The sequence below is a fragment of the Leptonychotes weddellii genome, chromosome 4 (genome assembly GCF_054177405.1).
Source record: "Leptonychotes weddellii isolate Sample4059 chromosome 4, ASM5417740v2, whole genome shotgun sequence".
In the NCBI taxonomy this organism is placed as follows: domain Eukaryota; kingdom Metazoa; phylum Chordata; class Mammalia; order Carnivora; family Phocidae; genus Leptonychotes; species Leptonychotes weddellii.
The window spans coordinates 67,543,965-67,570,020 of record NC_138372.1 but is presented as its reverse complement, the minus strand read 5'-3'; positions in this window follow the sequence as shown (position 1 = coordinate 67,570,020).

The following is a 26,056-nucleotide window of genomic DNA, read 5'->3' as shown; positions in this document are numbered from 1 at the left end:
GAGGAGAGGTAATTTATTTTCCCACAGGCTCCTATTTCTGTTATCAGAATTTTTGAATTAGTCGTGTCCTCATTAATTCATTCATTAATGTAAATTTGGGTATTTTTGCATTCTTGGCTCTTCCTTAACTCTTTTGCAGTGTTTATAAAGACATCACGACTACCAGAGGCAATCAGGTTTGTTAGGGCCACCCTAATTCATCTGCCTCAGGGGTCCAGTTCATCTTCCCATTGCTGAGAACTCCACTGCAAAAGTTGGGGCCTGGCACCCATCTAGGACCAAACTTTCTCATTTTGTCAAAGAGCTCATTTCCTCTGGTCGGCCCAAAAGAGAGTCAATAAACTGAAGCACTTTGGTGAAGTGTTTATTATCAAGAACAGACCCACTGCATGTGAAAACCTCATCATGATTCCTTATTAAAGTTTTTATATACTCACCCTGATGGTGATTTCCACCCATTTTATTGTGATATTTAAGTGCCATGTGACTTGTCACAGAGAAAGTCCCAAACTTGCAAAGTTAGGACTTAGTAATAACCTGAGAATATGAATAAGCAGTGGTGGCCAGAACTTTGCTCTGCCTTCACCTTCCTTCCGCTCCCGGCCTCCAGCCATGCCATCTACTTCCACCCCTGCAGGGGTAAGGAACCAGGCTTTGTTTCAAAAGTCAGAGTGCCAGGCCTAAAGTGTTACCTCTCTTTTGCAAACATATACAGATAAGTTATTATTGGGTCTGGATTTATCTCACCCAACTTCAGAGTTCCCCTTCCTCATCTAAGAGATCCCAGGGGATTTCTTCTCCTCTGCTGGGAAGGGAGATAGAGATTATTTCCCTTGTTTGAAGTTAAATTTCATTCATTAGAGAAGTGCATAATTTATTTCTACCATGGTGACTGTGTCCAAAAAAAAAAATAGTCTACAGACTGTACCTGACTGATCAGTAGTGCTCACACTTTATTTCTAAGTGAAATGTTCAGAATTTCCTGTAGAAATATCATGACAACTAGGGGTTTATTTCCCAACCCCCCAACATATACACAACTATTTTACCATAGAATATATTTACTCTGGACTATAGGACTAGTGGTATCAGTTCACCTATGGCTAAACACCATATATCACACAGAGTCCATGAGAAAACACGTATGTTTATCTGGAACATATTCCCCTTTCTTTTCATTTTAGAACATGACAAGAAAAGGTAGGTACTTTTGGGGTACTAGTTAACAAGACATTTATTAGCTCCTTAAATGATTCTTTCAACCAACTCTTCACCCACTCAAAATGAAGAATGGAGGACAGAAAGTTTATGGGGACAGAGGCACCAGACTCAATCTACACGTAAACATGTTAGACTGACAGCATCAAGATTAAGGATAGAGCATAGGTGTTGCAACCAGAAAGAGCAGACTATAGATCTTGGCTCCACTACTTAACTGATTTCACCCTTTTTAAATCTCAAATTTTTATAGGTAAAGTGAGAATAGTAGTATCTATTGCAATAGGTTTCTTGGGAATTATTTGAGATGATGCATGAAAAGCACTTCATACAATGTCTAACCCAGAGAATGCTAGTTGTGGTTACAGAAAGTGCCTTTTGCTATCTACCCCGTTGTGATTTCACCTTCTCCAGGAATTGCCCCTTACCCCCAGTAACCAAGAATGGGCCTCAACAGCAATGCCAGTTAATACTTGACTCTGTCTACTTAACCATATATAGTTGGAATGGACAGTGACTCAAGCAATTTAGATTTGTTCTCTGAGAATTTTGGGTTGTAACCAAGAGTCTTAGAATAGGAGCTGGAAGTTGATTTCACCTTAGTGGCAGCAGTCAAGAGAGAAGGTTCAAAAACTTTTGCAGTTCAGATTCCCCAAATTTAGGTTCCCTACTTCCTGTAGTTTTGAAAACTGACTGTTGATCTCCTTGGATTTTATGAGGTACTCTAGATCCTTCCAGTAGATCCCCATACCATCTGTTTTCTAAGTTAAATTAGCTTCAGTGGGTTTCTAAAGCTTACATTATTTTTTTTCTAACTGTAGTTGGTAGTAGTCATTGTAATGGTAAAGGTGACACCATTACTAGGAGTAATAGGGATCATGTAATCCCAACTCTTTGGTCTCTCACTCAATGCATTACACAGTCTGGCTCCAATCTTTATGTTTGTTTCACCTTTATGTTTTATTTCTAACCTCGGTGATAGGTTCCAGATTTTACTCTTGAATATATGGCTTCATGGAACCTGTATGGTATTCCAGAGAGAAGTCATTCATTAAACATATGTTGAATAAATGGAAGAACTTGAGAAGGACATAAAGCTAGATTCGATAAGTAAGAATCTAAGGTTTGTAGTGAAAAATTAGGTTTTTGGAAAGTGCTTTAAAGCAAGGCATTTTGGGGGCACCTGGGTGGCTCAGTCATTAAGCATCTGCCTTCAGCTCAGGTCATGATCCCAGGGTCCTGGGATCCAGCCACACCTCGGGCTCCCTGCTCAGCGGGAAGCCTGCTTCTCCCTCTCCCACTCCCCCTGCTTGTGTTCCCTCTCTCGCTGTGTCTCTCTCTGTCAAATAAATAAATAAAATCTTTTTTTTTAAAAAAAAAAAGCAAGGTATTTTAATGGTCAGTGGTAAAAATGTGTACATCTCATGGTGCCATTGAGCTACAGACCAAACCTAGACTAATTAATAATTTTCTCTCTTAAGCTAAATACTGTTATTAGAAAAGATAATTTTTAAAAATTATACTTAAAAAAACCCCTAAAAGTAGATGGGTCAGTAACATAAAAAGAATCTTCATGAAAACAGATCTTTCTCTATTTGCCATAACACAGCCACTCCCTTCAACCTCCATAAAACTAGTCATCATAAGGATCATATCTCACAATGACTTCTGAAGGTAGTCTTTTATTTGAGAATTGAGGGTAAATGGCTGTTGAGTGCAGCTTTTGCAAGCTTTTGAGTTGAGCTGGCTTTTAGAATTTATAGATTTAGCTATGAGGTACTGGTTACTTGAGGGAGGTTCTGACTTTGGATGCTAGTTACTTAAAAGTCAAAATATTATAATGATGAGAAGTTGGAAAAACACCTGTGGAAACAACCTTTCTAAAAATTCTTCTAGCCAAAAAATTAGAAGTTCTGTGAGGGGGATTTGGGTAAAAATACCCAGTGGACTAGTGTCCTCCTAGACTTTCTATCTGGAACTATCTGGCAGAAATTTAACCTGGCCTTGCTCCTGTTCCATTGTTTGAAAAGGGCAGAGATTCTTTTATGGGGAAACGGGAGGAGAACAGAAATGTATTTTAATTTACTTTTATGATAAATATCGTTAAGTCAAAATTTAAAGCTATATATTTTTATTTTCAGTTTGATGCTCATAATGCAAGAAAGAGTCATTTAATAAGAGATTGAAATAAGCATTTGCTAACAATGAAGTCATTATTTTAATGAAACCTGATCAACTTTCCTGAATAATTTGGGATTTTTTTAAACAACATATTTCAAGGCAGAAAAAAAAAAAAAAGGAAAAGACCATACGTTTGGCAGAAATGAAAAATGGTTACTATGGCAGCTTGATTTGGACACGGAAAACCTGTTTCAAGCTATTCATAAACCCAACTCTTGCAAACTATTTATTATGTACAATAAATTATATGAAACATGTAATGAAAAAATGAGAGTGACTTGTTTTAGAACTCGGAGAGTTAATGAAAACTATTTGAGAAGGAAGGACAGGGTAAGATGTGGATCCTGGTGTTCCCTGCTGAACTGGCTTAATGAATTTTTATCCATACCAAGAGGACCCCCCACCCTCCACTAGTTGACACAAATGTCACGTTCATTAAGGAAGAAAAAAATGTGGAATGTGCCCTAACCACATAAAGTGCACCATTTTCACAATCCAAATGCAATTCATTTAGCCTCTATTTTTCATGCCTGAGTGGATGTCTCTCGTTACATACCCAAGATGAAACTTGGAGATAGTGATGGGGGGAGAGACGTATTGCCAACTCTCATATTCTGAGCTGCTTATTCTATATGAGGGCTTTAAAAAGACAATGTGATAATATTTTCCAAGTGGAGCATGTATGTTTCTGTGAGTCCAGGGGAGTTGGCAATTCTGTGTCAAATATATAGATTTCTGCATATGCATGACACAAGATAAGGGCTCGGTTTCTGATCTGAAAGACATATAATCTAATTGTCAAAAAATTTACATTCTTAAAACAAGAATCATGATAAGCGATATGCAAATATGTGTTCGGTGGTTTCATATGGATAATAAATGCCGTAGAAATTTCACAATGGGGTAAATGGATTTGGGTGGGGACGAGGATAGGTGATGTACTGCTATATTTATTTCAAAATCTGAAGGGCTGTGCTTTTAGGATGGAAACAATTGGGAAAAGAAGTGAGGAACAGGGAGACAGGAAGGCTTTAGAGCAGAGGTCTGGTGGGCAGAACAGGATATGCTAATGAAAGCAGCACTTAGTATGTGTTAAAGTATTACCTTATAAAAAGGCAGTAAAGAATCCAACCTGTCTGCAAAAAAAAAAAAACCCAAAACTATTCAAGAAATGTGGACAGTAAGAAAATGAAAGTAAAATCCGATATAGTTACTGAATCTGTAGTCAAAATAAACTCTCTCCTTATAAGCAAGATTAAACAGAGCTACATCCCTGAAGCCAGATCACCTGGATTGAAATCCAAGCTTCATATTTAGGAACTTTGTCACTCTTAGTGCCTCAATTTCTTCATATGTAAGATGGGTATGGAGATGTCTCTCATCAAGTAAATTTAAAAATTAGCTTCCTTATTAGCATTTTTACATTAAGTTTTAATAGCTGTATTGTGATCTGACACATTACTGATAATAAACTGCACATATTTAAAGTGTAAAATGTGACCAATTTTCACACACACATGCACATACACACAAAATTCTGAAACCATCTCCACAGTCAAAATCATGAACGTATCTAACACCCTCAAAAATTTCTTCCTGCCCCAATCTCTCACATCCTTTTCTATTTTCCACCCCTCTGTCCCCAGGCAAACATTTAAATGCTTTCCTCATTATACATTACTTTGCATTTTCTACAGATGTACATAAATGGAATCACACAATTTCTACACTTTTGGTCAGGGGAGTGGTCTGGCTTCTTCAATACAGCAGAATTATGTTGACGTTAATCCATGTTTCTGCATGCACTACTAGCTTATTCATTTTTATTGCTGAGTAGTATTCTTCAGCTATACACCGTGTATGGATAAACCACAATTTGTGTATCCATTCACCTGGTGATGGGCATTTGGGTTGTTTCCACTTTTCAGCAATTATGAATAAACTGCTATGGACATTTATTTATGTTTTATATGGCCACATGTACTTTCACTTGTCTTGGGTGAATACAGACAGGTAGAGTGGCTGGGTCATATATTGCTATGTTTAACCTGTTAAGAAACCACCAAACTGTTCTCCAAAGATGTAGGATTTACATTCCCACCAGCAGTATTTGACTGTCTCATGTGCTCACCAACACTGGGTTGATCAAAGTTTTAATTTTAGACATTCTAAAAGGTGTTTAGGAATATATAACTTTAATTCTGATTTTCTTTACCCTAGTGATTAATAATGTTAAACATAGCTTCATGTGCTTATTTGCCATCCATATAATTTCTGTCTTTGGTGAAATGTCTGTCTCTATCTGTTGCTCCTATTGTTTATTTCCTTATTATTGAGTTTCATTTTCTCTCAGTCTGTGTCTTATTTTTCATTCTCTGTCTTTCAAACAGGAGAAGTTTTCAATTTTGATTAAGTCCAATTTATCATTTTTTTCTTTTATGGATTGTGCATTTAATATATTTAAGAAATTTTTACATAACCTAGGAGCAGAAAGAGTTTCTCCTATTTTTTTTTTAGATCTTTCATAGCTTGGGATTTTATGTTTAAGTCTGTGGCCCATTTTCAGTTAGTGTCCATAATGTGAGGTAGATTGAAGTTTATTTTTTGACATGTAGATACCAATTATTTCAGTTCTATTTGTTGAAAAGATTATTTTTTTCACCACCGAATTACCTTGTACCTTTGTCAAAAATCAATTGACTGTATGTATGTGGGTCTATTTCTGAATTCTATTACGTTCCATTGATATATTTGTCTATTTCTTGATTTCTATATCTTCATAAAAAAATCTTGAAATCATGTAGTGTTAAGTCCTCCAACTTTATCCTTCTTCAAAATTGTTCTACCTTTTCTAGGTTCATTGAACTTCCACATGAATTTTAGAATCAACTTGTTAATTTCACCACTAAACATCACTTTACAATTCTGATTAGGATATTATATCTCTAGGTCAGTTTGAAGGATAATGGATATCTTAACAATACTGAGTATTCTGATCTATGAATTCATATTTCTCCATTTATTTATATAGTCTTCTACAACAGTGTTTTCAAGTTTTCAATATGTGGGTTATATATATATATTTCATATTTTTATACTTTTGTAAATAATACTGATTTTTAAATTTCAAAATAAGTTGTTTAGTGTTAGAATATAAAAATACACTGATTTTGTGTATTGATCTTCTATCTTGCAACTTTCCTAAATTAATTCATGGCTCCATAAAATTTTATAATAGACATTTGCGTCACATGTAATTAAAGAGAGTTTTACTGTTTCCAATTCAATCTAGATGCCTCATTTTTCTAGTCTTATTTTGCTATCTAGAGCCTCCAGTACAATTTTGAATAGATGGAAGGGTAGCCTACATTCTTTCCTTGTTCCTCATCTTATGGAGAAAACATTCAGTCTTTCACCATTATCAATGATTGTAATGATGAAGGTTTTTCATAGATGCCATTTAATAATTGTTCCCATACATTCCTAGTTTGCAGGTATTTTTTTTCACTAGAAATGGATGTTGGATTTTGTCCAATGCTTTCTTTCCTTTACTGATGATTATATGATTTTTTGTTGTTGTTTTTAGTCTGCTAATAAGGTGAATTACACTGATTTTCAAATGTTAAACAAATCTTGTATCCATGGTATAAACCTCACTTGGTTATGATGCATTTGCTTTTTACATATTGTTGGACTGAAGGCTAAAATTTGTAAAGAATTTTTGCATCTATGTTCTTTAGGGGTATTGGTCTATAGTTGTTTTTGTTTGTTTGTTTGTTTGGTTGTTGTTTCCTTGTACCTGGTGTTAGTCCTGGCTTCACAAAATGAGTTAGGAAGTATTCCCTTCTTTTCAGTTTTCTGGAAGAGTTTGTGTTGAAATGGTGTTATTTCTTCCCTAAATGTACCAGTGAAGCCCTCTGGGCTTGTAGTTTTCTTTGTGGGAACATTTTTAACTACATAACAATTTCTTTACTATATATAAGACCATTTGGGTTATCTATTTGTTTTTGAGTGATCTTTCAATAGTTTATGATTTCTTAGAAGAAATTTATTCCATCTAAGTTGTCAGATTTATTAATACTAAGCTGTCATACTATTTTCTTATGGTCCTTTTAGTATCTGTGGAATCTGTAGTGATATCACCTCTCTCATTCATGATATTACTAATTTGTATCTCTACCTCCACGTTTGTCTCTGATCACCTAGATAAAGAACTACCAATTTTAGTGATCTGCTCAAACAACCAGCTTTTGGGTTGGCCAATTCATTGTTGATCCAATATATTATCTTCACTGATTTTTCCTTATTTGTTTATCAATCATTGAGAAAGGAATGTTAAAATCTCAATTTATAATTATATATTTATCTATTTCTTCTTGTAGTTCTATGGATTTTGTGTTACGTATTTTGAAGTTCTGTTGTTAAATCATAAACATTTAAAATTATTATGTCATTATATGATGAATGGATAAAAAAGATATGGTACACACACACACACACACGGTGAAATATGTCATAAAAAAGAATGAAATCTTGCCATTTGCAACAATGTGGTTGGAGCTAGAGAGTATTATGCTAAGCAAAATAAGTCACTCAGAGAAAAATAAATACCATATGAATTCAATCATATGTGGAATTTAAGAAACAAACAAATGATCACGGGTGGAAAAAAGAGAGAGGCAAACCAAGAAACAGACTCTTAACTATAGAGAACAAACTGATGGTTTCCAGAGGGGAGGTGGGGGGGGATGGATTAAATAGGTGATGGGGATTAAGGAGTGCACTTGTTTTGATGAGTACCAGGTATTGTATGTAAGTATTGAATCACTAAACCGTACACCTGAATCTAATGTTACACTGTATGCTAACTAACTGGAATTTAAATAAAAACTAAAAAAAAAAAAAAAAAGATTATTCTGTCCTCTTGATGATTTCACCCATATCTTATTGTGAAATGTGTTTCTTTATCCATGGTAATATTCTTTGCTCTAAAATCTACTTTGTCTCATATTAATATGACCACTCCAATTTTTTTTTTTGATTGGTACTATCATAGTACATATATCTCTTTCCATCCTTTACTTCTAATTTGTTTGTGTCTATATGTCTAAAGTGGGTTTTTTGCAGGTACAAGCAAGGTATTGTTCTTTTATCCAATCTGATAATGTTTGCCTTTTAGTTGGGGCATTTAGACTATTTACCTTTACTGTAATTGTTGATGTAGTTGGGTTAAAATCTACCATCTTTCTACCAATTTCTAGTTATTTCATGTTCTTTATTTCCCTTTTTAAAAATCTGCCTTTTTTTTTCTAGAAATTGAGTATTTTGACTTATTATCTGTAACTCTTTTTTGGTGTTATTTCAGTAGTTTATACTATGTGTTATTTATTTACCTCTTATCTTTGTTCCTCTGCATAAAATATGTCATTTTTTTTGTCTGACTGCATTTAAGATTTTCTGTATATCACCAGTTTTAAGCCATTTTATTATGAGTGTTGGTATAGTTTCCTTCAAGTTTCCTAAGCTTGGGGTTATTGAATTTGTAGTTTTAGAGATTTAAGTAAAGTTGAAAATGTTTCAGCCATTATTTCTTCAAATTTTTTTTTCTTATTCCCTCTGCCTTCCCTCCTCCCCTTCTTTTGGGACTCCAATTACATGTATGTTATATTTTTAAAGTAGTCCTACAACTCCCTAATGCTTGGCTATGTTTTATTTTAATTTTTAGTAGCTTTTCTCTTTGAGTTTTATTTTGAATGGTTTCTGTTTCTATATTTTCAAGTTCACTATTTTGTCTCTCTAAAATGTCTAATATGCTATTAACCCAATTCAGTGTTGTTGTTTTTCATCCCAGCATTGTACTTTCTGCCTGAGCAGTTCTATTTGGGTCTTTCTTTTATCTTCTTTCTACTTAACATGCTCAATTTCCCCGTAAGCTTCTTGAACAAATAGAATATGATTACAAATAACTGTTGTAATGCCTTTGTTCTATTAATTGCATTATCTGTGTCATTTCTTGATTAATTTATTTTTCTCCTCATTAGGAATTGTGTTTCCCTGCTTCTTAGCATGCCTAGTAATGCTTGATTGTATGCTAGACAATGCAAAATTTGGCTTGCTGGGTGATGGATATTCTTGTATCCCTAAAAATATCCTTGAGCTATGACCTACAATGCAGTAAAGTTATTTGGAAAGTTTGACCTTTTTGGGTCTTGCTTCTAAGCTTTCTTAGGTGGAACCCGAGAAATGTTCAATGTAGAATTAATTTGGCCCTAATACTGAGGCAAAATCCTTGTGAGTGCTCTAACTGATGCCCCATGAATTATGAGGTTTTTCTACTCTGCTTAGAAATAAAAAATAAAAAGATGAGATCAGAAACTATTCCTTTCTGTGTGAGCTTTAGTCTCTCTTCCCTTTAATTTCTTCTGACAGTTCCTTTTTCTAGCTACAGATAATGTCCTCACACATTTGTACCAATCAGTACTGACCATAGCAGAAGACCCTGTAGCAATCTCTGGATCTTCCTCTCTATGCAGATCTCTCCGCTCTATTACCCTTCTCTAGAACCCCAGTTTTGTTTCCTCAACTCATGGAAACTATCAGGCTTTGTCTAGGTTTCCCCCATCTATGGTACAACCTGGAAATTCTCTCAAGACAGTAAGTCATGACAGAGGAACCTGGGTGGCTCAGTCGGGTAAGCATCTGCCTTTGGCTCATGTCCTGATCTCAGGGTCTTGGGATTGAGCCCCACATTGGGCTCCCTGCTTGGGAGAGTTTGCCTCTCCCCTTCCATCTGCCTCTCCCTCCTGCTCATGCTCTCTCTTGCTCTCTCTCTCAAATAAATACATAAAATCTTAAAAAAAAAAAAAAACAGTAAGTCAGGGCAAATGTATGATTCATTTTATTTCTTCTCTGTCAAGAATCATTGTCTTTCCTTATTGATGTGAAATATCTTGAAAGCTTTTATTTTATGTATTCCATCCAATTTTTTGGTTGTTTCACATAGAAGGGTAACTGGTTCTTGTTACTCATTTTAGGCTGAAGTAACAGACTTTTTTTTTTTTTTAATTTCCTCAACTTAATACTTTCTGTTGCTCAGTCTTACCTCCTTTCTCTGATATTCCATAGGTAGTGGGCTCTGGGCTATGCTTTCGATATATTTAGAATACAACCACATCTTTGTATCTTTTTCTTAAGTAGCCTCATGAAAGCCATCATTTATTGCAGGAGCTTTTAACTGTTCCCCCTGATCTTTCCCTTATCCACCTACAGTCTATTGTCAATCCAGTAACCAGAATGATTCCTTTAATAGCTTTGGCAAAAAAGAAAAAGAAAAAAAGAGAGCCACTCCTATGCTAAGAACCCTGAAATGGCTCCCCATTTCACCCGTAGTAAAAGTTAATGTATATAATGGCCTAAGGCACTATATAATCTTGCTTTTGCTATCCCGTTAATATCCTCTCCAATTCCTTTCCCTGTAGGTTACTCCTTTTTAGTTAACAGGTCTCCTTGCTGTTCTTTGAGCCACTCAGACATGCAATGCCTTGGGGCCTTTCCACTTTTGCCTGGAAGGCTATTACCTCAAAAACCTGTATGGCTTGCTCCCTTGCCAACTTCAGTCTTTTCTCACATGTGTCATCTTACCTATATAAAGTTGCGTTTTACCACCACCCACCACCTCAATCCAGACATTCCTAATATCCTTTTGTGCTTGATTTTTGTCCTTAGTTCTCATCATCATCTGACATAATTACTCTATTCCAGTCTCTGGAACTCCTTTCTATTCCATGAGCACAGCAGGTACTTTCTGGCCTCCTTTTGTATTTACTATTGTGTTTTCTTGAACAAGTCTGCCAGCAAAATATATCTATTGTTGTCTCCCTTAAGCCTTTCTTCAAATGTCATCCTCTCCATGGGGTTGTCATTAATTATTGTATTTAAAACCGAATCTCTCCCCGACTCTTTGGCTTTATATAGATCCCCTTTCCACATTTTTTTCCTCAAGAGGACTTATAAAATGATGCACTATACATTTTATTATCTGTGTGTTTTATTTTCTTTCTCTCTCACTAAAATGGAAGCTACATGTGGACAGAGGTTCCTCTCTCTCTCTCTCATTCTCTTTCTCTCTTTCTTTCTTTCTCTGATTTATCTCCAGAACCTAGACACATAACTAGTTTATGTTAGGTGCTTGGTAAATGTAGTTGATTAAATTTTTTAAATGATCATTTTTCTGGAAATTACCAAGTTTATAACCTAGAAGAGGATATGCAGACTGACTTAAAACACTTTCCCCATATGTATGGAGTTCAAAATCTCCAACTTGCATTTCCCCTCCCAAACTCTATTTCATGGAGGCAGAAGTGTTCTTACCCAGTTAGGAATTAACTACTAGTACCTAGGATATCTAAGCACCTGACATCAATGTCACAACTTTCAACTCCACCACCCAGCTTCCAGTTCCACAGCATAATAAAAACTGCAAAATAATCAGGAAAAATGCTTTTTAATTAGTAAGCACCCTGATAGGGGACAGAAACTAACATTGGTTTATTTTCCACTACACGTAAGACCCATTAGTTAATCCTTATTGCATCTCTGTTAGGTGAGTTACTGTGACCATTTTACAGATGAAGAAACTAAGGTCAAAAGAGTAACTGGCTCTCAAATCAATAGCTGGGATTTGGACACAGAGTTCTTTCCACCTAAGCCCACCTCTTTGCACCTACACTGTGCTGCTTCACAGTAAGGGAAGAATATAACCTAGATACAAATATTCAAAAAGACTGGTAGGACCACAGGCCATCCCACATCCCACAATCAGAGTTGAGGACGCCATCTCTGGATAGCACAGCACAGTCATTAATGTTCATAATGATAAAACCAAGTCATCAAAAAAAGATTAATTACATTCCATCCACTCTGTTTAAGAAGGCAGGGAAGTGTGAAATCCATTTTAGAAAGATTTCCATCAAAAATGATTAAAATTTTCAGCTATCCAGAATGATTCATTCCCTGAGGTTTCCACATAGCCAAATATGTAAATGAAAAAGCACAAATATTGCCCATTTCCCACAAAAACAAAACATACAAGCACACTACATAAAAGAGGTGCAGAAGGACTCAATCAAATTGAGGATTGGATATTCGTACAGTGTATACCAAGGTATATACTGCCAAAGCTGGCAGGCATCCATCTTTTATGGTATATCTGTTCTCATTGGTCAGGTGTCCATTTGAACGGTTGGTACCCTTGCCAGAAAGGTTTTAATTATTGTGATTATTTCTTCTGCTGTAAGGCTTTTAGGACGGGATAAATACATTCCCTATACTCTTGAGCACACAGTTGGAATCACTGAGTCTGCTTTACCCACAACTCCCTCAAAAAGCTAACTATACTTCAAATACAAAAGAAAGGTTATCTTAATATTGTAAAAGTGAAGCTGAATACTACTTAATTGTATTTACGTACAAAAACAAGAAACAAATAATGTTCCTTATTTCAGTCTGCACTAGTCTGTGGTAGCTGGTAGCTAATACATGTTGGTTAAAAGAATTTTTGCTGCCCATTAGTGGAAGAATGGTTACATTAATTGTGTTAAATTATGGTACATAGAGATGATGGAATGATGTATGCTTATTTCAAATAATGACCTGACAGAGGCTGACACGGATGTTTATTCACCCCTCTATCCTCATCTCCTAGAATTCTTGTCATCTAATAAGTTTCCAGTAGATATTGGTTAAAAGAATAAATAAATGAAATATAAAATTAATGAACAAGGGGTAAAACTCTGATTATTGATCTAATATGAGTAATGTGATATAATTTGGAGAGGAGTATATTCATGTAATTGAATAGAGAAGTCTGGAATGCTACACAAGTAAATCATTACTAATAGTTACTCTGGTAAATGTGGGGGACTTACGAGAGACCCTTAATTTTTATTTTATTTATATATTATTTCACCATTCACAATAAATACATATTACTTTTATAATTAAAATAATTTATGCTATAGCTATGATTTTTCACATCAGACAGTCTGGGATTTAAGTGTTCATTATAGAAATAAAAAATCAAAAGATGAGATGATAATCAGCTGCCCACAATATAGAACACTGCACAGAATAAGTGCTGATGGAGCCAGAAACAATGTCTCAGTATTAAAAAGACTTAACGGGCAAAAAGTGAAAAGTTATAAAAAATTAGATAGAAAAGAAATTATCAAAAATATTCACAGAGTGCAGGGTGGATGGGGAGTGACTGCTTAATGGATATGGGGATTCCTTTTGGGGTTATGAAAATGTTTTGGAGCTAAACAGAGGCCATGGTTGCACATTATGAATGTACTAAATGGCACTGAATTGTTTGCTCACTTTAAAACGGCTAATTTTATGTTATGTGAATTTCACTTTAGTAAACACACACACACCACATTCGTTGGATAAAAAGAAAACAAAAATGTGTAAAGACCCTGAAAATTATCCAGGCCAAGTATGTGGAGAGGCTTAATTGGGACATAAAGAAGGGACAAGTATTGATTCTAATCACCAGTGCCTAAGTATTAGAAAAATAAATCCTAGTGTCTATTTCTTATGACAGGAACTTTCCAATTGATATTACCTTCCAGAGCAAGATAGCAGAAAAAAAATCAAATTCTGGCACCAGGAAAGGTCAACCACTTAGTTATATAGATCACAAAATGCTGTGCCTGGCAATGAGCTCCTCACCAGCAGAGATCACACTTACTTCATTTCTGTGTCCTCAGAAGCTGGCATCATGCCTGACACAATACATGATGAATGTTGAATGTCAAATAGTTTAGCGAGGGGAATAACACTGGGATGAAGTGGCCCTCAGATCATGTGTCAGGTTGACCAATGGAGGACTGAACGTCCAAGCCCCTATTGTGGTCTTCAAATCAAAGCAAACAACGAAGAAAGGCTCATTCCTTCCCAGCAGAGCCTTCTACATCTTCTAGAGATGTCCAAGAATCAATTAAGAAGTTAGGGAAAATGAATAATCCTGGGCTCCACCTCCAGATATTCTGGTTCAGCAGGTCTCCAGTGGGGGCTGGAAACCCTTTTTTCCAAAAGAGGTTCTCAGGTGGTTTCATGCAGGTGGTCTGAGGACCATACTTTTAAAAACATGGAAGCTCAGGGCTGGGAATGGTCAATGTCTTTTTACACCAGAAATATGGAGTAAGTAGCCATTACATTCTTTTGTTTTCATTCAGTATAAGAAGAACTTTGTAACAACTAAAACTGTCCAGAAAATGAAAATGTCTTGTGGTGTCATAAGCTTTAGAAATAGTCAAATGGTTGAAGATTTTCTCAGGGGTGTTATGATAAATTCCTTTGCCCTAAGCTGAATTCAGCTGGGCTACTAGGGTTCCTTTCAGCTCAAATTCTGATTCTATAATGAAGAGGTTGAGGGAGGAGTAGAGGCAGATGATTCATGTATATGTAACTGCTTTGAAAAATGTAGATTACTATAAAAATGTGAAATACTATTCTTAAGATTCATGATTTGGGGGCAGAAGTCTAACATCATTTTTTGAAAGTTTCTGAACTTCATTTCTATTTTTAAGAAAATATTCAATAGAATATTGTATACAAATAGATGAATTTGGGAAACTTGAATTTTATTTGTAAAATATAACAGGTCTGATGTTTTGAGGGTTTATTTTGTCTTCAGTTGTAATAATTTGACCTTTTTTCTGATCTTGAAACTAATGAACTTTCACAGTAGAAAATTTATAAAATTTAAAAAGTTAAAGAAGAAAATAAGATAAAACCACACAGTATTTTACCACTGAGAGAGAACCTCTGTTAGCATTTTGGACTATTTTTCTTCCCCTCCCTTCCAAATACACACACACCAGCAAAAAATTTTATGGTGAGAATTTTGCTGTTGTTTTACATAGCCTTTGAAAACATATTCTTAATCAATAGCCTATTCTACTATTAGCAAATGGATTAATGCCAAAATTAAATGTCCCTTGGGTCCAGTGTGATATTGACTAGTGGAGAACTGAACTCAAAAGCCCATATGGCTGTCTCCAAACTGAGGCAAGCAAAAAGGATTCTGTTTTTTATTTGATTTGTTTCTTATCTCTGGACATTTAGATTATTTCCATTTTTTGTCTTACAACAAGTATTTGATAAAAATGCTTGCACATGGTTCACTGAGTTACCTCTGTATCTTTAGGTTAGATTCTCAGGTATGGAGATTATAGTTCAAATCCTATCAACTTTGTAGACATTCCATACATATTTTTAAAGTGCTTTGCAGAAAGATTGCACCAAATTATGCTTCCCCCAACCATGGATGAGAGTGCATCTCTCACTATACAGTGGCAAGCATGAGTATTAACAATAAAAACAAAACAGAAAACTTTTCCATTGAATTTAACGGGAAAAAATTTGAATCTCATTTTTACTTACCGTCCTTTGATTACCAGTTAAGTTGAAAACGTTTGCCAATCCATATAACTCATTTGTATCTTCTTTTAATGTTCCAGTTTGCTTTTTTTTTTAAGATTTTATTTATCTATTTGACAGAGAGAGACACAGCGAGAGAGGGAACACAAGCAGGGGGGAGTGGGAGAGGGAGAAGCAGGCCTCCCGCGGGAGCCTGATGCGGGGCTCGATCCCAGGACCCCAGGATCATGACCTGAGCCGAAGGCAGATGCTTCACCAACTGAGCCACCCAGGCGCTCCAGTTCCAGTTTACTTTTAAAACATTTCTTCACCCAGGGTCCAACTGTGGGGAAGTTTAATCTTCAAAATTCTTCCTAGTGCTATTTTTTTGGAGGGGGCAGAATGTGGATTGGGAGGGAGAATTTTATAAAGAAGGAGATGCATTTACCAAGTTATTTTAATATTTATATTATTAAATTTTTTTAAAAAATTTATGGCATTTAGTATCTGCAGAACTCTGAAATGGAAACTTTTTCTTAAGGAGAATAATATGACAATATATATGAATGACTTTTTCATTAGCATTGGAAGATACTGTGCAATAATAAATATACATTTTCCAGTAACTATACCAAAATTCTGTTTTTAATAAACTGAAATTGAGTTTCAATCAGAAAGACCTAGTTTCAAGTAGATTTATTTTTATATTTAAAAAAAAAACACCTTAACTTGACAAAGTTTCTTCAGGTTGTATGCTAATCAAGATTATCTGCACCGCCTGTCTGGGTAACTGCCCACAGGTTATTGGTGATGTCTTACAAATGAACATAAGTGCATTCTGCAAGGTAGTGTGCAGTCATAAATTTCTGAATTCAATGTGATATATATTTTTTTCTCAAGCTTTTTTCCTATAAAATAGAACATTTGTTAAATAATATAAGTACATTGCTACATTTTTACATTTCCACAGTCTATTAAAAGGACACACCTTCAGAGCATGATTTAAATGAACACAACTTTCTAGATACTATACCTTTGTCAATGAACTTTACCCTAATCTACTTATTTAATCCTACTTTTTTATTTTAGAGAACAAACTTTTCCTTTCATTTTTGATGCTTCAGATGTTGAAAATGCGGATTGTGCTCAGTTTCCTAGCAGGAGCATTAGCCTTAATAGCTTGAGGCCCGTGTTGAGGTTGTGCCTTGTTTTACTACTGGTACTCCGATCTCACTTCTTAGTCTCTCTATGTCCTTGTACAAAGGAAAAATTGCCTTCTCTTCAATTGTTTTCTTTCTCTACTTTTCACTTAAGACTAGAAATGGCCAAAAAATATCATACCAATTTAAAAATGGTTTCCCCCAAACCACGTTTTCCAACATTTTTGTTTTTCTTCTATTAGTTTACATCTCAAAACGTATAGCCCGTGATTCAAAATGTGCAAGAAAGAAATGTTGCTACTCATTTGCCATGACTCATGGAAATGTTCAAGCATTCCATCCCATTGCATGTTGGGGAACACAGACTTTGGCAAGTAAAGGAATCCCAGACTTGTACATTTAAACAATCTTTTAGATAAATATTCAGTTAACTCAGAGTATAGCTTCTTCTTAGTGATATTTCTCTCATTCCTTTCCTATATCTCAAGATGGTGCCTGGGTTCATGGAAAAGCTTCCGTATCCTCCTTTCAAAGAGGAAGGAAGTCTGCATGCTGTCCTTCACATCTTTGCTGGTCTTATGATGTGACAAAGCCAATCTGGCCTTTTTAGTCACCAAGCATTTAGCACTAGCACCCCCTGAATCGTTGTTACCATTGATTTTTGGGGGGCGGGGAGGGGGAAGGTGTTGGCATAATGCCATTGACATTTATGGCTGGTGAATTTCAAGGAAATGTCCAGCTTGGTTTTTACTACTCTATCAGCCCTACCTCAGCTCTTACTGATTCTGCAGAATCTCTGTTCAGCGTCCTTTCATCTGCTCCTCATCTCACTCTGGTGGTCTCTTTGTACTTCCACTGTTTCTCAACTCAACTATCTTCTTGTGCCTCTTAGATTCATAAGGCAAATTCTAGATCTCTTCCACACTCCCACTTTCTACTTCAATATGCCAGACAGCCCTTTCTCCTCTATAGAGGTTACTCCGATTTCGGTGCAAGCTCTCTTGTGAAGGTTCTTCTCAGGACTTCTCTCTGATTGAATCCTTCTAGGTCAGCAATTTCTAAATGACATCCTAGACACAGCTTAGGTAGCATCCTGTGGCTATCATCATGCTGACATGAGGTATTTTCTTCAGACATCTGTAATTTTCCTGAGCTACATCTACTTGAAACATCAAGTACTCAGAAGTTTTTCAAACCTTCCGTCTTACCTCTTACATCTTCCTGAGGGGAAAGCCAGGACACTTAGTTTTGATTCCTGCCTCCTTCCTTCCAATTCTTTCAGAGTCACTGCCCAGACTACACCTTTTGCTTTCTTTTAGTTACAATTGAGCTTTCCCTACATCAAATTCTTTATCCTTTCTATACTAAGGCATATTTTCATACCTCTATGATTTAATTTGTGTAAGTAGCTCTTGGAATTTAGAAACTCCCTTTCTTTTGCCACAAATCCTGATTCACAAGACCTTTGTCTCACTACACACTGATAAAAAATAAAAAACAACAACCTTCCTTGAACAATGCCTTTTTTCCTCTTTGTATTCCTGCTTTAATAATCCAAATCCTGCCTGAGATAATGGATGCCTCTGGCTGAATAGGGGGAGGGTCAATTAATTTATTTCAAAAAGTCTTATCCCTGTTATAGTTGAAACTGATGATATTGATAAATTACTTTTATCTTCCAGTTGTTTCCAAATTCATTTTAGAGGAACCATTCCTTTTCTCCAGAACCTACTTTTTTTAAACAAAGATATACTACAGTTTATCTTCAGCTACACAATAGCTCCCATGTAGTACTACCCATAAGGATTTCAATGAAAATTTCTTTGTTTTTTTTTAAATTCAATCCAATTCAACAAGCATCAGTTAATATTTTTTAACCAGCCTATAATTATGCATCATACAGGAAAGAGAAGTTTACAAAAGGAAAAGACAAGGTTTATAGCTCCTCAAATGTAAGGAACCAGATGCATACATGAAATAATCAGAATATAATGCAAGACTAGGAAGAATTGTATCAACACACATCAACTGTTTATGATAGGTAATTAATAGATATTCACTGTTCTTTATTATGTGTTGTATAGACAACACAGCATAGGCCATCTGGGCAACTTGCAAATAATGAGAGTTACAGAGGACATTAAGAAGGAAGTGAGATGGGCTAGACCTCACATTTTTGGTAGAATCTGGAAATGTGGAAATGAGGAAATCCTCTGTTCTGGGCAAGAAGAAAACAACTTGGGTAGCAACTTGGCAAAGAATTGTGGGTTCAGAGGACAGTTCTGTTGTGTTAAGCTTTAAATTGACTGAACAACACAAGTCATTCTAGAAGAATGTACTTTTTCAGATATTTGTTCTTGGCATTGCCTCCCTTGTTTTCCCCACATCCATATTTTTCATAAAGCAAACGCTTTGTCATACATATTCTTCCTCTTCATGGAATTGGTGTCGCTCATTCCATTGCTTCTGTTTGCTTGGTCACAGCTGTCCACGAGAATCTTTCTTCTCCCAAGTGGTCTGTCTAAGCGAGGCTCATAGCAAATAATGGGCAGGGCAAGGGTCAGCCCCGGTGGGGCTTGCAAGCTTTTAACTTTGGAGGAAAGCCATTTTTGCTACTAGTGAGACTTCTGAGAGTTTGTTTTTCTCCTTATGTTGCATCTAAATTTCCACTGAAATAGTAATAGCTCAAAAAACCAAAAAAGAAAAAAGATCCTACCCTTTCATCTTTTCTCATTCCTTTCCCTGGCAGATATGTTGGGAAAATGAGAAGACATACACTGCTAAATTCTCCCCCCACCCACAGGTCTGCTGACACTGTCTCCTCCACATTCCCAGGGGCCTAAGGAGACCCATCTCAAAGAGTTTTACTTCCATTTCATTACCCTTGCCCTCGCCACCACCCTTGGCACTTTAACCAAGCCCTCTTAAAATGTTTTTATCCTGGTTTCTAGAATGGAACACTTTTCTGATTTGCCTCCTACCTTTCCAGACTATTCCTTTTCTGCCTCCTCTTGCTTCCCAAATGCAACTATTTTCTAAGATTCCATCCTTATCTCTGTTTTTTTCTCCCATTGAATTCTCTACCTAGGTAATCTTGTTTACCTTTAAAATATTTCTATGCAGACAACCCTTAAATATATTATATATATATAATTTAAATTAATATGTGTTATATATTAAATATATATTTCTATATTTACATATAATATTTATATATTTCTATGATATACCTATAAATATATATATGTTAGATCGATAGATAGATAGATATAGATAGATACCTCCAACTGACTTCTCCAACTGGACTAAAATCCAGGATTTCCAAATGTTTGCTGAACATTGCTATTTCAATACTTGTACTAGTCACTTCAAATTCAATGTGTCCAAAGCTGAAACTCTCACATCCCTTCTCATGTCTCCTCCTCTTCGGTCCTCTGTATCCACCACTGGCAGTCACGTGCTGAAGCTGGCTCTTACCAGCTTATGAGGGCTCACTGTGAGCCCATGTTCCCAACTCCTGTTTGGCCATGCTATGAGCATTTACACCACGGATAAAGGCAAATGCTACAAATTGCAGGTTTGTTTTCTTTTCCTCTCCTCTCTTTCTTTTCTTTTTATTTTTTTAAGATTTATTTATTTATTTGAGAGAGAGAGAAAGTGGGTGTGTGATGGGGGTGGAGAGGCAAGGGTGAGGGAGAGAGTGAATCTCAAGCAGATTCCTGCTGAGCGTGGACCCTGACTTGGGGCTTGTTCTCACAACCCTGAGATCATGACCTTAGCCAAAATCAAGAGTCAGACACTTAACCTACCCAGCTACCCAGGCGCCCCTCTTTTCTTTTTCTTTCTTTTTCTTTCTTTTTCTTTCTTTCTTTCTTTCTTTCTTTCTTTCTTTCTTTCTTTCTTTCTCTCTTCCTTCCTTCCTTCCTAGATTTTATTTATTTATTTTATTTATTAGAGAGAGAGCGAGAGAGAGCATGAATGGTGGGGAGGGGCAGAGGGAGAGGGAGAAGCAGGCTCCCTGCTGAGCAGGAAGCCAGATGTGGGGCTAGATTCCAGGACCCTGGGATCATGACCTGAGCCGAAGGCAGACTCTTAACCAACTGAGCCACCCAGGTATCCATCCATCCTTCCTTCCTTCCATCCATCCATCCTTCCTTCCTTCTTCCCTCCCTCCCTCCCTCTCTCCCTCTCTCTCTCTCTCCCTTCCTTCCTTCCCTCCCTCCCTCTCTCCCTTCCTTCCCTCCCTCCCTCTCTCTCTTCCTTCCCTCCCTCCCTCTCTCTCTTCCTTCCTTCCTTCCTTCCTTCCTTCCTTCCTTCCTTCCTTCCCTCCTTTCTTTTTCTGAGAACATTTTCTAGCACACCACTGATTATTGCCATACCATTCTCCCAGTCACCTAAGCTTGACACATAGGGGTGATTTTGGACAATTTTCTTTTCCTCATACCCTAAATCCATTCAACTGTCAAGTCTTCTAAAGCTTAGATCACTCCAAACTTTACTGTTTTCATGGTTCCTGACCAATTCCTTGCTAGACTTTTCTCCCAGGCTTTCTCTTATCTCTAACCAACTTAGCAAAATTCTGCAAAGTTAATCTTCCTAAGGAAAGGCTGTGATCATAGTCAAAAGTTACCAGTGATGTTCCTTGCTTACTAACGTTTAGCTATTCATATTCTCTCTCTATATACTAGTATGTATTATTTTGCTTACCCATATCCTTCTCTCAATACAGCATATATTTTTATAATATTAATATTGTCCCCTGCAGTTGATTATTTTAATTTTAGTTTAGTCACTAATTTTCAGTCAAGTCAGTACTCCAGAACGTCACATACTTCAGGATGCTGAGCTCCTAGTTTGTGCCTAGATCATAAGTACTTAGGAAACCCCAGAAGATGACATTGTCTAACTGACCAAATGAGGGAGCCTTGCTGACTCTGTGCCTATTTGTTCCTCCTGAATTCCTCCTTTGCCATTTCCACAGACCTAAATCTTACCTATATGCTAAGATTCAGCTGAATGCCCACTTTTCAAGTGGAAATTATCTTTTTCCATCATCTGAGGACCCGATCTCTGAGCATTTTATTTTTATAATCACATTATCATTAACATTTTCTGCCTTTTAGTAAGTGAATATACTACATTCTATTTTTTTAAGTGGGCAGGACCATGGTGAGCTTCTTCTTGAGTCTAATGGGCATACAACCAAAATGTGTCGAATAAATGGGTATGAATGAAAACACCTAGGATTTATGTAACATATTTCATCTCAAAAATTATCTTGTACTTTCTCATTTTTTACAATATTTTAATTAAAGAAGAAATTAGAAATGTATCTCATTTGTAATATTACTCACTGGGAAATTGAGGATTACCACTAAGATGAGTTTATGCCCAAGACTTCAGATTTCCTACCTCTCCAACATCATTTCCTACCATGCACACCCTTTACATTCTAGGTGGTGTTGATATGCTTGGATGATGGGTTGGTTAATATCTTCCTTGGATGTGAAAGGAAAGGTATTAAGGATTTTAAGGAAATATTATACTGGACTATAAGCTCTATGAGGACAGAGACCCAGTCTGTTTTATTCTCTAGAATAATACCAGTACCCAGTTTGGCTCAACATTATTCGGTTAAATTAATGAACCCCACTGCCTGTGTTTTTTCAACACTATAAGTAGAAGGTTGAATACCATTCCTAGTATTATTTTGCAAAAGTTTATTTTCCAAAGTTTTTTTTCCAAGCTACAAATTCACTGTGTTGTAGATTAAGGACTTTTCCCCAAGGGCTTTATTGGTTTATTTATTTACAGAGTTTGACTATAGCTTGGCAGATAGCATCAGTAACTGAGCACAGAGGAAGAGTAATCGGACACTGTTTTAAAATTTACTGATGACCTCCTACAGCAGTAACACTTTAACATAGGCAGTGTGAATAACATCTCTAAATATTTTTTACCCTTACTTATCTATTAGATGATGGCTGACATCCTTAAGTGCATAAGGTTATAGTTAATGATCATTGAGCATATTTATCTTGTTCTAAATACATTTACCTTGCTCTAAGTCAGGAGTTTGGGGTTTGTTTGCTAGCTTTTGTTTTGTTTATTTATTTCTTAACATTAGACTGAGAGGTTTCCCCTTTGTTTTCCTCTCTGATCTGGAAATGGTTCCACTAGCAAAAGCTAAATATCTCTTCAAAATGTGTGTACACAGACTGGTTGACAATACAAATTGGTAAACCACATGAGTAGATATTGCAATCTAAAGAATATCACCATAGGCCAAGATCCAAAATGAGAAAAAGAAATTTCTGAAACTCATGACGGTAAGAGATAACATGCCAGGCCTAACCAGAATTGGTGAACCAGCTATTCATATTCTCTCTATATATACTAGTATGTATTATTTTGCTTACCCATATCCTTCTCTCAATACAGCATATATTTTTATAATATTAATATTGTCCCCTGCAGTTGATTATTTTAATTTTTGTTATATTATACCCCCATAGCAATATTTATGTTGAAAGCTCTAGTCTACTGAATATACCTCCTGATGGAAGGTTTTAATGTCCTTAATGCCTCTTGTCTAGCTAATAATTATTGGATTATGGCTTATGGAAGCTTGTGTCAAAGTGTAGATTCCGTAAACATTTTTTTTATATTTAGTGTTAAAATGAAATAGTAAAGTCCATTAACCCATCTGGCAACCTACTTCAAGATATCATGATTCTAAAATATGAATGTAAAAAGCAAAAGCATTATCTTAGCCTAGTCCCTTCCTTTTCTGTCTCTGGGTAATATCTTCTCAGATTAGTGTGGTTGGTAGACTGTTGCTTAAACAGGTCAGTGCAAATTAGCCTTGTGATTTCCTTTGTAATAAAAGTCTGCCCTCGTTCACCTAATCTGTAGCTGAGGATTATTCAGACCATTGCTTTGTGTTTCTATTAAAGACAGAGGAATCAGAAGAATGGTAAATAGAATCCATTATCATCTACTTCAGATATGGGTTTTAAATGATTTATTTTTAGTTTAACATAAACTTTATAAAAGGTTGGCTGTCATCTTTGAAAGAGCGACACTGTACATTTATTTTAATAAATTTCTTGGAAGATGGTAAAATAATCAAAACTTCCGACACATATCATGGTAGATAAGGTACTTTTTAAAATATAGGAGACATTTATCTCTATGGCCAATGACCAAACACTAGCTAATGTTCATACTACCTATACAGGAAAATCATGTAAATCTATAAATGATAAGAATTAATTTTCATTGCAAAGAAAGTGATTGTAAATTAGTTGAGTCCTTCAGCCTTCTTAATGATGATTAATAATAATGACCAATAATAATAGACACCATTTATTGAGTGCTACCCATCTGCCAAATTCTTAACATAAATTAACACTAATCCTCACAATTCTGAATATATATTATTCCTGTTTTGCAGGTGAGGAAATCAAAGAGAAGAAAGGCTATATAACGTATTCAATACTTCATCTTGGAAAGTTGCTGAGGGTGGAATATAAGAGCCATGTCTCTCCAGCTTCAATGCCCATCCTCTTTGAATATCTTGTCCCCCACCCCTAAACCCTTCCATACAGCCAGCTCCCACAATTTGGAAAATGTAAAATTCCTAATGGAGTTTATATGCTCCCTAGTTCACTTATAAATAAGTCTTTTCCAGGGTGCCTGGGTGGCTTAGTCGGTTAAGCTTCTGCCTTCAGCTCAGGTCATGATCCCAGGGTCCTGGAATCCTCAGGCTCCCTACTCAGCAGGGAGTCTGCTTCTCTCCCTCTCCCTCCCCCTCTGTGTGTGCTCTCTCTCTCTGTAGCTCTCACTCTCTCTCAAATAAATAAATAAAATCTTTAAAAAAAAGTAAGTCTTTTTCTATAAACCAGTCTTCTTCTTACAGATATTTTTATTTATTTTTTAATATTTTATTTATTTATTTGACAGAGAGAGACACAGTGAGAGAGGGAACACAAGCAGGGGGAGTGGGAGAGGGAGAAGCAGGCTTCCCGCGGAGCAGGGAGCCCGATGCGGGGCTTGATCCCAGGATCCTGGGATCATGACCTGAGCCAAAGGCAGACGCTTAACCGACTGAGCCACCCAGGCACCCCTCTTACAGATATTTTTAAATAGGACCTTAAATCCTCATTTTTTTGGATCTTATTTCAGTCTTCCACATTCCATCAAAGTATATCTTGACCTCTGACCCATCCCTCAATTCCCACACTGAACACGGATGACCTCTTTCTCAGCGGGCCAGTTGTTTATATCTCTACCTGTGCTTGGAGAGACAGATGCAGCCTCCAGCTCCTCTGGCCAAGTGGGAAGCTTGTCTCGCTCATTTCTTATCTGCAGCATCTCTCACAATGTCTGGCACTAAATGAATGGGTGTTTTGTAGCTAATTGTTTCCCTACATAGACCTAGAGTTCCTCCAGTGTCAGGACCACATCTAAGGGTTCTAATGTGTCTGCCTCAGGGCCTAGAGGGATAGAGCCAGCGCCCACACCCACATGGGAGAATGTAAGGAAGGAATGAGTTCATCACTCAATCAAATGATCAACTTCTTGGGCAGTAAGAGGCAAAGCAGAATAGCAGCCCTCCTAAAACTACAAGGAAAACAGTAAACAAACCAGCAAAAAGTTTTGCCACCAGCTGGTTTTTTTATGGAATATTTTGGATAATAATAAACTAATACCAATAATAATAATAATAGCTCTCACTCAATGTCCTATTATATCCCTGAAACTGTGCCAGATTCTTTATATATGTTACCTTGTTTAATTCTTAGAAAAAAATAGATCGTATTTTTCTGTTTTAGAGGTGAAGAACTTGAAATGCAGAGAAGTCGCTGCTATGAAGTACCAAGCTACAATTTGAACCCAGGTTTGTCTTCCTTTAGTTCACAAGCTTTTCCACAATACTGAATCTGGAATTTATCCAGGAAAATAAGATGTTCCTGCATCTTATAAAATAGCATTGATACTTTCACGTGTGCTTTTTATAATTACAGACTTACAGCAGTTCAATGAGTTTTTATAAACTATTTATATACTTA